Raw genomic sequence first — 13,898 nt, 5'->3', positions numbered from 1 at the left:
GGGAGGCATCTTCGCATGTACCATGAACAGGGGTTTGGCATGCACACACTACAGCGGCATAGGCTCTCCTTCCCACTAAATGCACTGGGGAGGGCACAGGTAATGTTTTGGTAGACGCGCTTAATGTTATGTATAAGGCACACCCGGACAAATAGGGGCGGCTGGGGACTGAGTATGGATACCTCGCTGCAGAAGCAGCCCTGAGGTAGTGGCCAGCTTCGGCCTCCTCCAAACTAAAAGGCCCCATTTCAAGTGCAAGCTAGCAGTATGAAATTGCAGTCTGGGGGTGGGTGGGTGGCAGGCTGCACACTTACACTTGCATTAAAAGAAAACATAGCAGATGATAACTTCTGTCATCATCATCATGCTCCTCACCTTGGCACTCTCAACTCCACCGATGGAGAAGTCAGGGCCCACCGGAGGAGTCTGGTTCTCTGGTGGGCTCGTCCAATGCTGCCTAAAGCAGGCCGGGCTAAGAAAAGTGTGTGGGAGGATGTTCCAAGGAGAAATAGGGGCGGCTGGGGACCGTGTGTGGACACCCGGCCGCGGGGTGGCTGGGGACCGAGTATGGACACCCGGCCGCCAGGCGGCTGGGGACTGAGTATGGATTCCAGGCCGCCAACACAGCCATGACGTGGTGGCCAGATTCCGCCTCCACATGCCTAAAAGGCCCAATTTCAAGTTCAAGCAAGCAAGCAGTATGGTATTGCTGCCTGGGGGTGGGTGGGTGGCAGGCTGCATACTTGAGCTTGTATTGCAAGGAATGGGGGAGGTACAATTGAACACTGCCCTGGGACTAGAACTTGCATGGGGATAGTTGCAAGTCTACATCTTCTGATGCGGTAAGGATCACTTATGATGGGCACACTTTTAGACAGTGACCTGGGAGTCAGAGATGCTTCCAGGGGTCTTCCCCATGCTGTTCCCTTGTCTTTTCAGCACTTTATGCATGTGTCACACAGCACATGGCCAGATAAGGTTGTAAAATGTTAAAATGACATTTCACGGTGAATGCATTTGTCATAGTTGAAAGCAATACAAAAGTGCAAAAACGCATAAAAAATGCTACTTGTGAACAAAGCCGAAGGTGTGGAGGAGTATTTTTGTTTTTGGTCATTTATTTTAACTTATACACAAGTCTTTACCCTGGAAAGGATGTTCCTTAACATATTTCACAGGAAAAAAGTTTCACTTTCGTTTTTGAACGTTTTATTGTGAGCCTGTAAAAGTGGCTTAATACCTCTGACCACGTTGTTGACAGCAGTGACCTGGGGGTCAGAAATGCTTCCTGGGGCGATCCCCATGCTGTCCCCATGTCATTTGAGCACTGTCACTATCGTTTTGGGCACTTGTTAGGCTTTTAAAAGACTGCCGGGGGTGCCACCGCAAAAATGCTCGAGTCTCCCATAGACTAACATTGGGCTCGTTGCTCGGGTCGAGCACCCGAGTATCACGGCGAGCTCGGCCCGAGCTTCGAGCACCCGAGCATTTTAGTGCTCGCTCAACACTAGTGAGCAGCACTGTATCTTCACCAATGGCTAATTAAGGAGATGGAGTCACTTTGTGCACTGTCTGACCTTCTTTTTGTTAGTGTCAGTCTCTTTGAGGTGGGCACAAAAATTGCTTACAAAATTATTGAGAAAAAATAAATTGTGTTAAAAAACAAACCAATGCCGAAAAGATTAAGAGAGACTCAACTACTAAAGAAAGTAAAAATATTCTTCAACTATATAAACTATAGAAGACTCAAAATTGATCATGTTGGCCCCCTAAAAAATATTCTGGATGAAGTGGTGGAAGGGGACGAGGGTAGACCCAACCTATTATAAAACATTCTTCTTTACAGTATTTAAACAAGAAAATCCTATGGCAGATGACATGATCATAGATATCATCATTTCTCCATTCAATGTCTCCTGCTAAATCAAGCAGAAAATATGATACCTCCTGAAGAACATGGCTTGACAAACACCCCAGTGAACAGCAGGAATCGCTGCTGCCTGCGGTCCTTGGTGACAGTCTACAACTCACTAGCACATTGCAGACACCAACAAAATGGCTCTGCACTTTAATCCTAACCTTCAACCTTACTTATTTTTTTGCAAAGACCCAGAAATCGATAGGAGGAATGACATCACGTTAGAAGATCTTGCCAACATTTACTACCTTTGGTCTCCAAGCTAGCCCTACACTAGGTTTTAATGACAAATGTCAGCAGCTGCTCCCCTAGTGGTTAAAAGTTGAAAATACCTAAACTTTAAAAAAAAAATCCCACATTTTTTACCATTAAAATATGTATTTGCTTTTAATTAATAATAATAATAATAATAATAATAATAATTATTACCGTATATACTCGAGTATAAGCCGAGTTTTTCAGCACATTTTTTGTGCTGAAAAAGCCCCACTCGGCTTAAACTCGAGTATATACATATTACGTTGGTGGATAGTGGTGGGGGGGTTGCGGCGGTGGAGGAGCGGTGCACAGGCAGTAGCCACTGCTGCAGCTACCACGTGTGCCCGCTGCTAAAGGGAAATGAATATTCCCTCTTCTCCATTTCCATTGGCATGGAGAAGAATGAATATTCATTCCCTTTAGTAGCGGGCACGGAGGAGCTCTGAGCTGCGGCTCCAGCTGACAATGCCCGCTACTAAAGAAAATGCATATTCGCTCCTCTCCACGCCCATAATCCCAGCGTGCAGAGGAGTGAATATGCCGGCAGCTCACATCAGCATCTGAGAGCGCATGGCTGTGATGCCATGTGCTGCTCAGATGCTGACATGAGCTGTTGCAGCAGAACAGGACGAAGCACTGGAGCAGAGGTGGGGAAGGAAGGTGAGTATAAGTGTTTATTTTTTTTTATGTGTGCAGTGATGAAGCCATACATACCAGGATTGGGGGATAAGGAGGCCATGCATACCAGGATAGGGGTATGAAGAGGCCATGCATACCAGGATTGGGGGATAAGGAAGCCATGCATACCAGGATTGGGGGATGAGGGGTACCATACATACCAGGATTGGGGATGAGGCATGCCATGCATACCAGGATTGGGGATGAGTGGGTCATGCATACTAGTATTGGGGATGAGGGGGCCATCATACCAGGATTGGGGATGAGTGGGCAATACTTATCAGGATGGAGAAATTTACCAGTAGCTGCTGTATTTCCCACCCTAGGCTTATACTCGAGTCAATAAGTTTTCCCAGTTTTTTGTGGTAAAATTAAGGGCCTCGGCTTATACTCGTGTCGGCTTATACTCGAGTATATACAGTACTTTACAATTTTTCACATTTTCTTTTTGTTTTATAACATGATAACATGTTCCATTTAAACTGTTTGCATCACTGAAGTTTAATTTAAGGTGCATTATGTGCTGAGGACATATTTGTTGCTTACCCTCCCGCTCTACTAATATTATGTATTTTATGTAACATACAACTGTGATATTCTATATCAATAACAAGTGCTCTGGTCAAACTAAGGTTGGCAATGTTACGAACCTGTGTGGGTGACACTTTTATGGAAGCCCATTGGCTTTGTGTGTCACCATTAGGCTAGGGTCACAACAGCATAATTTCTCTCATCCAAGAGAATCAGGCCGATTATGACAATCACACTTTCATCAGAGTTGGATCAGAGTGTGATCATAATGTCATCCAATTTTCCCAGATGAGGAGAAGATGGAAAAAAAATGTTCTCCATCTTCTCCATTCTGTCAGTCCGTGAAAATTGGATCACACTCAGATGTCATCCGAGTGCAGTCCGATATTTTATATGGACTCATTGACCTGTAGGGCCAAGTGCGATCCAAATATCAAATCATACTCGTACATGCTGGAATTTCTATTCCTCGGACAGACTCTGTCTGAGGAAAACGTCACACAAAAGCATGGCCCCATAGAATAACATTCGTCCAAGCGTGATCCGATGTTTTGTCGGATCAGAGTCGGACCAAGAAAATGGTAGGCAGCACGAGCCCTAAGAGGAGCTTTGTGGAAAGTAATGCATAGGCTGTGGTTGACTGTTTTATGAGCCACTGTGGCTGTGTTATGGGACAGAGGATGGTATTGTGGCACCCTGCTGCGCATTGGTGCCACAGGACCCAGAAGGGTGCATGGATGGACTGCTCCACAAGAGGCCCTCACACATTCACACACCTCCACCCTACCACCTCAGACCAGCAGAGGTAGCCCGTTAGTGATATTTATAGTGAGAGTGGAGCCAGGCAGCTCAGTTTAGTGTTTAGTCTGAAGTGAGTGCAGACAGATTAGTGTTCAGAGACAGAGAGTAACACAGCTCAGAGTTGAGCATAGAGCGTGCTGACGCTCAGCGAGCAGTGAAGAGGCAGCAAGCTGGCTGCTGTGCTTAGGCGAGCCAAGGCCTACAGCACGTGTGAAGGGCTAGTGAGGGCCTTGAGTGGGCCGAAGGCGAGAGGAGAAGGAAGAAGTAGTGAGGGGGGCAGAGGAGCATACCAGGCTCACCCCAATATATATACCGAAACCAGGTCTGAGCCTACAGGGACCCTTTACACCCAGTAGGAACCACCGGAACCCCTGGAGGACTACAGGTCCCAGGTTCCCCAAACGCTGACTACAGTACCAGGGCTAGGAGTCACGGAGGTCCCAGCGTCCAGGGAGAGTGATCTCCAAAGAGAAGGCCCTACCACCAGGTCAGCAGGTGCAAAGAGAGACAGTAACCAAGCTAAGCCTAGCTCCAGGCAGGTCAGAAGCTTAGCGAGTAAAGCAACGGATCAGGAGGCCCTATACCCGCTCACTGGGGAGAGTCCAAAAGTGCGCCCTTCGCCTGGAGTACCCTGGACCGTGCCTGCACCATCACCAGTAAAGGTACTGAAGCTTACCCCCGTGTGAGTGTCCGTCTTTCCTCCGGAACCGTCCTGCCATCTCTCCCCTGCACCACCATCCATTACTCCCCACACTGCCCTGGAGCTAGCTCTACCTGTGGAGAGCCACACCATCCCTACTACCATAACACCGGCTCCAGAGGACTACTCCGCAGCGGCGGCACCCCTTAGCCGCATTCCACAGGTGGCATCACGAACACTTTCCCAAATCCCCAATATCTTCTCCCTTTTTACTGACCGCCCTGGGTCATGGACCGGGCCAGCCACCGTAATATCCCCCAGCAGCCAGAGGCCCGGCTGCCGAGTACCCCACGGTCCAGGGGGCGCATCAAGTTTTGGCGTCACGAACAGGATTCAGTGCCCGTTGCCACCGGGTACTGTGCGCCTTAAAAGACTGTAATACTCACTGTGGTGAAGTTTTCCCGCCATTCCCAAGATTTTCCGCCATTGTCCGCCATCTTCCTGTCGCCGCGCGGGAAGAAGAGGGGCGTAACCTTGGGAATTTGAGAGGCGTAACCGCTGGAAGCGCGAGAAGCCCAGGACACGCCCCACCCCTGACGTCGAACCAGGAAGCATCAGGTCCTGTAAGGAGCCCAGAGGACGCTCTGACGTCAGACGTGAACGACGCAAGGTCCTGGAAGAAGACCGTCGCCCGCGGAGTTGCGGCCTACCTGATAAAAAAAATGAAGAATGTAGGCTCTGGTTCACTAGGGGGGCTCAACCATGGCCGATGACCAGCAAGCCGCCGGAGCACCGGTTAACACTCCTGATGCCCAACCTGCGCCAAGCGCAGCACAGGCCGGTGCGGCCACTCAGCCAGCAGAGGCTGTGACCCCGTTGATACCCATGGCCCTGCCGTATGTCCCTGGAGCGAAGTGGCTCCCCCAGTATAATGGCAAACCGGACACCCTGTCTGGATTCAAGAGAAAAATATGCGGTGTGCTAGACATGTATTCTATGACCGGTAAACACAGAGCCGCTGTTGTGCTGGGACAATTGACTGGTGCCGCAGAGCGGGAAGTTGAAACCTGGCCAGCCGCAGACCAGGAATCAGTATCCATCCTCTTTAAGAAACTGCAAACTGTGTTTGAAAACCGCTCTGAGACAGATCTCCTGATGAGGTTCTATCACTGTGTCCAGAAACCTGAGGACAGTATTCGGGACTATGCCTGGCGCGTACATGAAGCCCTGCGGGCCCTGAAACAGGTTAGTCCAGCCAGCATACAAAATTAAAATAAAATGCTGATGGAACAGTACATCCGGGGCTTGAGGTCCCAGGAGGAGAGCAGAACTGTACGGTGGTGGGTTTTAGACCATCCAGATGCCACCTTTGAGACCCTTAAGGTCATGGCTATAAAGGGTCTGCAGCCCCGGGAAACAACAGATACTGCTATCCAACGTTACCAGGGTGGGGCCACTCCAGTGCATGCAGCACCCACTGCTCCTTCATTATCGTCTGAAACATAGATGCAAACAGTGCCCCCTAGCGAGCTGGACAGCCTGCGCTCTGAAGTGCGCCAGCTAAGTAAAACCCTGGCCACGGTCCTGAGCACCCTGCAGCTGCAGACGGAGCCTGAGCTCCCCTGAAGGGAGGATCCTACTCGCCGACAGCCCTGAGGATGTCCCCTGGATGAGGAGAAGACGGAGGACAATGCCACCCCGTGGGAGGACCAGCAACCAACGTCACCCTCCTGGAGAGTTCATCTGCTACTGCTGCCAGAAGGCAGGTCATACAGCGCGGAACTGTCCTTTAAACGAACAAACCGTGGGGCCGAGGGCCGACACCCAGGAGTTAATCAACCAGGCCCATCAAGCTGGTACCATCAGTTCGTGGGAGGAAGACCTTTCCTGTCTATTGTGCTGGATGGCATCGCGACACCTGCCCTGCTGGACACTGGATCTCAGGTAACCATCATACCTGATGTCCTCTACAAAAGGTACTGGTGCATAGATGAACTGCGGCCGCCAGCCCCGAACCTCTCCGTGTATGCCTCTAACGGCCTTCCTCTTAACCTAGTAGGGGTTAAGGATGTGACAGTGAAGGTGGGGAGAGTGGAGCTAAAGGACCAGGGACTGATTGTAGTGGAGTCTAATCCTGGTAATACAGACTTGTATATGATACTTGGTACAAATATTGTCGGTAACTGTTTGGGAGAAGTGTTGTTCTTGCTCCAACAGATTGCTGACACCGCCAAACCAGGGCAGAGGAGGGTGCTCCAGAAAGAGATCCGAGCCCTTATGTAGCAGCAACAGGTAAAGCTATCAGGTGGTGAAATTGGTAATGTACGGGTGACAGACCCGATACCCATTGTGATTCCCCCAATGAGTGAAATGCTTATTTGGTGTAGAGCAGCAATAGGTCTTAAAGGACAGAACTATCAGGCGGTAGTGGAGCCCATTAGTTCGGAGCACAGACCTACACTCTTAACTGCCAGAGGGGTGGTTGATGTACGCAATGGGAGGGTACCCGTACAACTCCTAAATTATGGGGAGGATGAAGTTAAATTACCAAGATATGCCACTGTCGCCAGGTTGTACATTGTGGATAACAACGCCATACACACAGTGGAATGCTTGACCACACCAGATATAGTAAAGGACAATGACTCCGAAGCTCAGTTGGAGGATTGGTGTCAACAGCTCCATGTTGGGACTGACAGCACTCCAGTCCATCTAAAACAAGGTTTAGACAGGGTGGTCCAGGAATACGAGCAGGTATTCAGCAAACACCCACTTGATTTCGGGAGGATTAAAGGAGTACAACACTATATACCCACAGGTGACCATCCATCAAAGAACGTTACAGGCCAATCCCACCAGCACACTACCAGAAAGCGAAGGAAATGTTGCATGACATGAGGAAGGCAGGGGTAATAAAAAGTAGCTGTAGCCCCTGGGCAGCTCCCCTGGTCCTGGTCAGGAAAAAGGATGGAAGCATGAGGATGTGTGTAGATTACAGACAGGTAATTCGCATAACACATAAAGATGCATACCCTTTGCCCCATATAGAGGAATCCCTGGCTGCATTAAAGTCTGCAAATTACTTCTCTACCCTAGACCTCACTAGTGGGTACTGGCAAGTAGCAGTTGCTGAGGAGGACCGGGAGAAGACAGCCTTCACTACCCCGATGGGACTTTGCGAGTTCAACAGTATGCCGTTCGGACTCTGCAACGCCCCTGGAATGGTCCAGAGATTGATGGAGTGCTGTTTGGGGCACCCTAACTTCGAGACCGTGCTGCTATACCTGGATGACGTGATAGTGTACTCCAAGACGTATGAGGACCATTTGAAGAACCTGGCGGAGGTATTTGAATCGTTGTCCCGGTATGGGATGAAATTGAAGCCTTCCAAGTGTCACCTGCTTAAACGGAAGGTTCAGTACCTGGGGCACATCGTCAGTCCAGAAGGAGTAGCACCAGACCCGGAGAAGGTCACTGCCATCCAGAAATGGCCGGAGCCGAAGAATCTTAAGGAGGTACGTCAGTTCCTGGGACTGGTCGGGTCTTACCAGAGATTTGTGAAGGACTACACCAAGAAGGCAGCGCCTTTGCAAGATCTCCTGGTAGGACAGTCCCACAGAGGCAAGATCCCCCCTTTCCAGTGGGGTAAAGAGCAGGCTGAGTCTTTTGCAGTGATGGAAGAGATCCTTGCTGGCGAAGAAGTAATGGCCTACCCTGACTACAGCCAACCATTCCTGCTGTACACTGATGCCAGCAACGTGGGACTAGGAGCTGTGTTGAGTCAGAAGCAGTATGGCAAAGAGAAGGTGATCGCCTATGCTAGCAGGAAGCTCCGTCCTACCGAAAGGAATCCAGAAAATTATAGCTCCTTCAAGTTGGAGCTCCTGGCCTTGGTCTGGGCCATCACTGAACGATTCAAGCACTACTTGGCCTCCAGTAAGTTCACGGCTTACACTGACAACAACCCCCTGACACATCTAGAGACAGCCAAGTTGGGAGCCATGGAACAGTGTTGGATGGCCCGGCTGTCAAACTATCAATTCACCATCAAGTACCAGGCAGGCCACAAGAACTCTAAGGCCGATGCCCTATCCAGAATGCCTCACCAGTCGGACACTGAAGAAGAAGTGGATGAACTGGAGGAGGTTGAGCTACCTGCCTTCCACAGAAATGGGATGGTCCACGAGCAGCACACCTCCAAGAGGTATCGTGGTAAGACACTAAACCCTTTGCCTCACCACAGCTGGAAGGAGACCCAGGACAGCGACTCGGTTGTCAGCCGTATCAAAGAACTGATAACCCAGGAGGGTTCCTCCCTGGAGAAGGACGCTTCTCCACAAGCCAAGCAACTGTGGAATGAGAGAAGCCGGCTGTTCATCTATAGAGAGAAGCTGTGCCGAAGGTACGTCAACCCTAGGACCCATGAGATGATATGGCAGATCGTAGTGCCCAGGACAGATATCCAGATGGTGTTGGAGGTCTACCATGATGAAGCGGGGCACTTTGGCTGGAAGAAGCTGGAAACTCTCCTGAAGAGTCGGTTTTATTGGGTTGGAATCGGGAGCTCCATAGAGAGCCTCAGAAGAAAAGACTACAGCAGCCAGAAGGCACCCCTGCTGTCTATCAAGACAACCAAGCCCCTGGAGATCGTCGCCCTGGATCACGTCAAGCTGTCACCCAGCAGGTTAGACTACTCGTATGCCCTGACCATGGTGGATCACTACTCCCTGTTCCTGGTGGTAGCCCCCGTCAAGGATCTGACAGTAGAAACTGCAGCAAGGACGTTTCAAGCCTACTTCTGCAGGCCCCATGGATACCCGGATAAAGTGCTGACGGAACAAGGCTCAGCCTTTGAAGTCGAGCTGTTCAAAGAGTTTTACCATCTGTACGGGTGTAAGAAGATCTGGACTACACCGTACCACCCCCAAACCAATGGGTTATGTGAAAAGATGAATAACATAGTCATCGACCTGTTGAAGACCTTACCTTTAGAAGAAAGAAACCAGTGGCCAGACAAGCTACCAGACCTGGTAGATCTCTACAATCACATACCTGTGAGTTCCACCTATTGTACTCCAGCGTACCTCATGAGAGCAAGAACCGGAAAGTTGCCCATGAACCTGGAGCTTGGAATGGTGGAGCTAGAAGCAGATATGTCCACTGAAGACTGGGATACGACTCAACAGGAGCAGTACAAGAGAGTACAGGCCTGTGTCGAAGACAGTCTAAGTAGGGTGAGAGATAGGCAGGAAGCACAATACAACAAGAGTGCACCAGCCGAACCCTTGACACCTGGAGAAGTTGTGTTGAAACGAAGGAGAAGAAGCCACAAGCTGGATGACCAGTGGGAAAGGGAACCTTACACTGTGTTGAATTCCAGATTCGACAATAGGAAAACCTGTCTAATTAGCAAAGACGGAGGAAGAACAACTGCAACGGTATCAAGAGACCATCTGAAGTTGTGCCCAAGTCCACTGAAGCCCCAGGAGGAAGTGCCTCTCACCGTACTGGAGGAGCCTAAAGAAGAAGTACTCCATACTGCCTTAGGAGATTTCCCGGCAGATTGGCCTCAACTGGATGGAGCGGTAATAATACCTGTGCTACACATCTACCAACAGCTAGAAGACTCTCCACCGCAAGTAAGACCTGTAAGTGCCCTAGAAGAGCCTGCTCAGGAAGAATCCCCGGAAGAAGGATCACCGGTAGAAGCAGAGCCAGAAGGCCCAGTAAGCAGTGTACTTGCCAGTCCCGTAGAGAGGTTAAGGCAGTCTTGCAGTCCACCAACACATAGAGTGGAAAATAGCACAAGCATCCACACTACATGCATCCCCGTACTACGTAGGTCATCACGTAGCACAAAAGGCCAGACCCCTGTCAGGTATAGGGAGTAAATAGAGAAATACCTGCAGTATAAATAGTTACCCAGTAGGGTATTGCATAATGTTCATTGTATAAACTGCAATTAAATATATGTGTTTATTTAGTTACCCTTAAGGGTACAAGGACTCGTAGGCTGAGGACTGTGAGCAGCCCAAAAACTGTCATGTAAATAGTTGCACTCCCTGGAGTGTCCCTTAGGTGACCACGGAACAAAAACCCATTTGGCGTGGCCGAAGACGTGGTCCAGCACCTGGATCACCTATGCCCTGTAGCCATGCCCAGGGCCTACGTTGAGGGTTTTCAGGCGGGTCCCTCATATTGCTCATGTTCCTTCTTTGGTGAAATGGACACCAGGTTACGGGACTTGCTGTAACTTTATTGTTATTATTGTATTATAATGTTACCTGTAACGTTTAAGAAAAGTGCCTCCCATAAAGGGAAGAAATGTTATTGTTAACCTGTTTGAAAAAAAAAAATGCTTCAGTCCAGGAGTACTGAGTTTTACTAGGGAGGAATGTGGCGTCCTGCTGCGCATTGGTGTCACAGGACCCAGAAGGGTGCATGGATGGACTTCTCCACAAGAGGCCCTCACACATTCACACACCTCCACCCTACCACCTCAGACCAGCAGAGGGAGCCGGTTAGGGGTATATATAGGAAGGGTGGAGCCAGGCAGCTCAGTTTAGTGTTTAGTCTGAAATGAGTGCAGACATATTAGTGTTCAGAGACAGAGGGGAACACAGCTCAGAGTTGAGCAGAGAGCGTGCTGACGCTCAGCGAGCAGTGAAGAGGCAGCGAGCTGGCTGCTGTGCTTAGGCGAGCCAAGGCCTACAGCACGCGTGAAGGCCTAGTGAGGGCCTTGAGTGGGCCGAAGGCGAGAGGAGAAGGAAGAAGTAGTGAGGGGGGTAGAGGAGCATACCAGACTCACCCCAATAAATATACCGGACACCGGGTCCGCGCCTACAGGGACCCTTTACACCCAGTAGGAACCACCGGAACCCCTGGAGGACTACAGGTCCCTGGTTCACCAAATGCTGATTACAGTACCAGGGCTAGGAGTCACGGAGGTCCCAGCGTCCAGGGAGAATGATCTCCAAAGAGAAGGCCCTACCACCAGGTCAGCAGGTGCAAAGAGAGACAGTAACCAAGCTAAGCCTAGCTCCAGGCAGGTCAGAAGCTTGGCGAGTAAAGCAACGGATCAGGAAGCCCTATACCCGCTCACTGGGGAGAGTCCAAAAGTGCGCCCTTCGCCTGGAGTACCCTGGACCGTGCCAGCACCATCACCAGTAAAGGTACTGAAGCTTACCCCCGTGTGAGTGTCCGTCTTTCCTCCGGAACCGTCCTGCCATCTCTCCCCTGCACCACCATCCATTACTCCCCACGCTGCCCTGGAGCTAGCTCTACCTGTGGAGAGCCACACCATCCCTGCTGCTGTAACACCAGCTCCAGAGGATTGCTCCGCAGCGGCGGCACCCCTTAGCCGCATTCCACAGGTGGCGTCACGAACACTTTCCCAAATCCCCAATATCTACTCCCTTTTTACTGACCGCCCTGGGTCATGGACCGGGCCAGCCACCGTGATATCCCCCAGCAGCCAGAGGCCCGGCTGCCCCAGGGGGCACGTCAGTATTGCTATAGGGCACTATAGTAGGTACTGTTACAAGGGCCATATGCCTGGTACTGTAGTGGGTTAGCTGTTTAGAGTTGTATTGTTGCTACTACTGTTGTTGCTACACTGGGACTTTCTATGGCCTGCACTTTTATGAGGAGATTCTAATTGATTTTGAAGTCCATAAAAAAACTTGTTCAAAAGCTTAAATTAATATGTCATTTAAAAAATTAATAAAATATCTATACATACAAAAAAGCTGGGTCTCTATGGACTCAGCAAACTGTATAGAACTATAAACACTCTGTCCTGCGTTTGTTTTTCCTGCATTGTTAACTCAGGGCCAGCAATGGAAATATTCAGAAACATCATGGCTGAGCGAACAGGAGTCTAAATAGTGGAACTGCATTTGGGCAAAAAATGCTATGGGGGAGGGGGTCAGTTTTGTCATTTCTACTTTGATTTTTGTGATCTGTGTTTGACTCCAATCAGAAAAGATTTTGTTCTGAGCAATATTTAGGGATATTGCACCTTCAACACCAATCTGTATCTCATTGATAGAATAGATCACAATTTACTTCTGATGGGTGGGTAAAACATTGAAACAAATTGTTTTTATTAATAGAAATATGATACAAATCTCTCAAATTCTGAATTCACAGATTATAGATGTTGGATTATTAAACATCCAGGTTTATCATTTAATCAAAGAAAAATATATAAATCTATATAAAGATCTAAATCTCTTTCTATGATTATATCTTTAACCAGCGCTGCCTCATGTTTCTTTCTTCGCAGATGTCATGTCTTGTAGAATTGTATGATTTATCACAGTTTGCGATGAAAACATCTCCTGGATGGTCACATTTTCTGGATTACCAGATGTCAGTTGAAAAAGATTTTCAATTTACTTACTTTTCTTTAAGAAATAAATAAATTGTCTCTTTCAGTGTATTTTTTGGAAACACCGTGACTAAATTGGCCAATATGATTTTGACATACCAACTTTCTGTTTCTTTCGCTGTTTTTTTTTATTCTATTCTCAAATAATCCCAACGAAAATTCCTTTATTGTCTCTTTGGATCTGTTCCACTTCTAAAATAAGCTTTTTAATGGGTTTTATAGCACTTTCATGACCATAATTCAGCCACAAGAATGACTATACCTACTTGTTTAATAAGAATATGCTTTATGTAAGTGAGACTGCTATTTAATTAGCCAGAGGGAGAATAGTTCATGATACAATCTATTCCACTCATATTGGACTTTAGGAAAAGAGTCAGACAATGTTATTTATGAATTTGCCCTTTATGTGTTGTGGTAGAGAAATCTCATCACTGAAAAAGTTTCGTCAATTTTTTTACAGAGCTGTTACGTAGAAATAAAACAAACGTAAAGTTTCTTATTACTGATAAGCATCTAATTTTTGTTGTCATACCAGAGCATTAGTGATGAGAGAGCATGCTCGCTACTGCTCGGTGCTCGCCCGAGCATCTCACTGCTCGAGATGCTCGGCGCTCAACGAGTATTTCCGGGGTTGCTCGGCGGGAGTTCGGGTCTCCTCCCTGCATGTTTGGCACTCT

This window comes from Phyllobates terribilis, unplaced genomic scaffold (assembly GCF_046119375.1).
Source record: "Phyllobates terribilis strain yellow unplaced genomic scaffold, ASM4611937v1 Scaffold_8__6_contigs__length_399053987, whole genome shotgun sequence".
Classification (NCBI taxonomy): domain Eukaryota; kingdom Metazoa; phylum Chordata; class Amphibia; order Anura; family Dendrobatidae; genus Phyllobates; species Phyllobates terribilis.
This window is presented reverse-complemented; position numbering follows the sequence as displayed.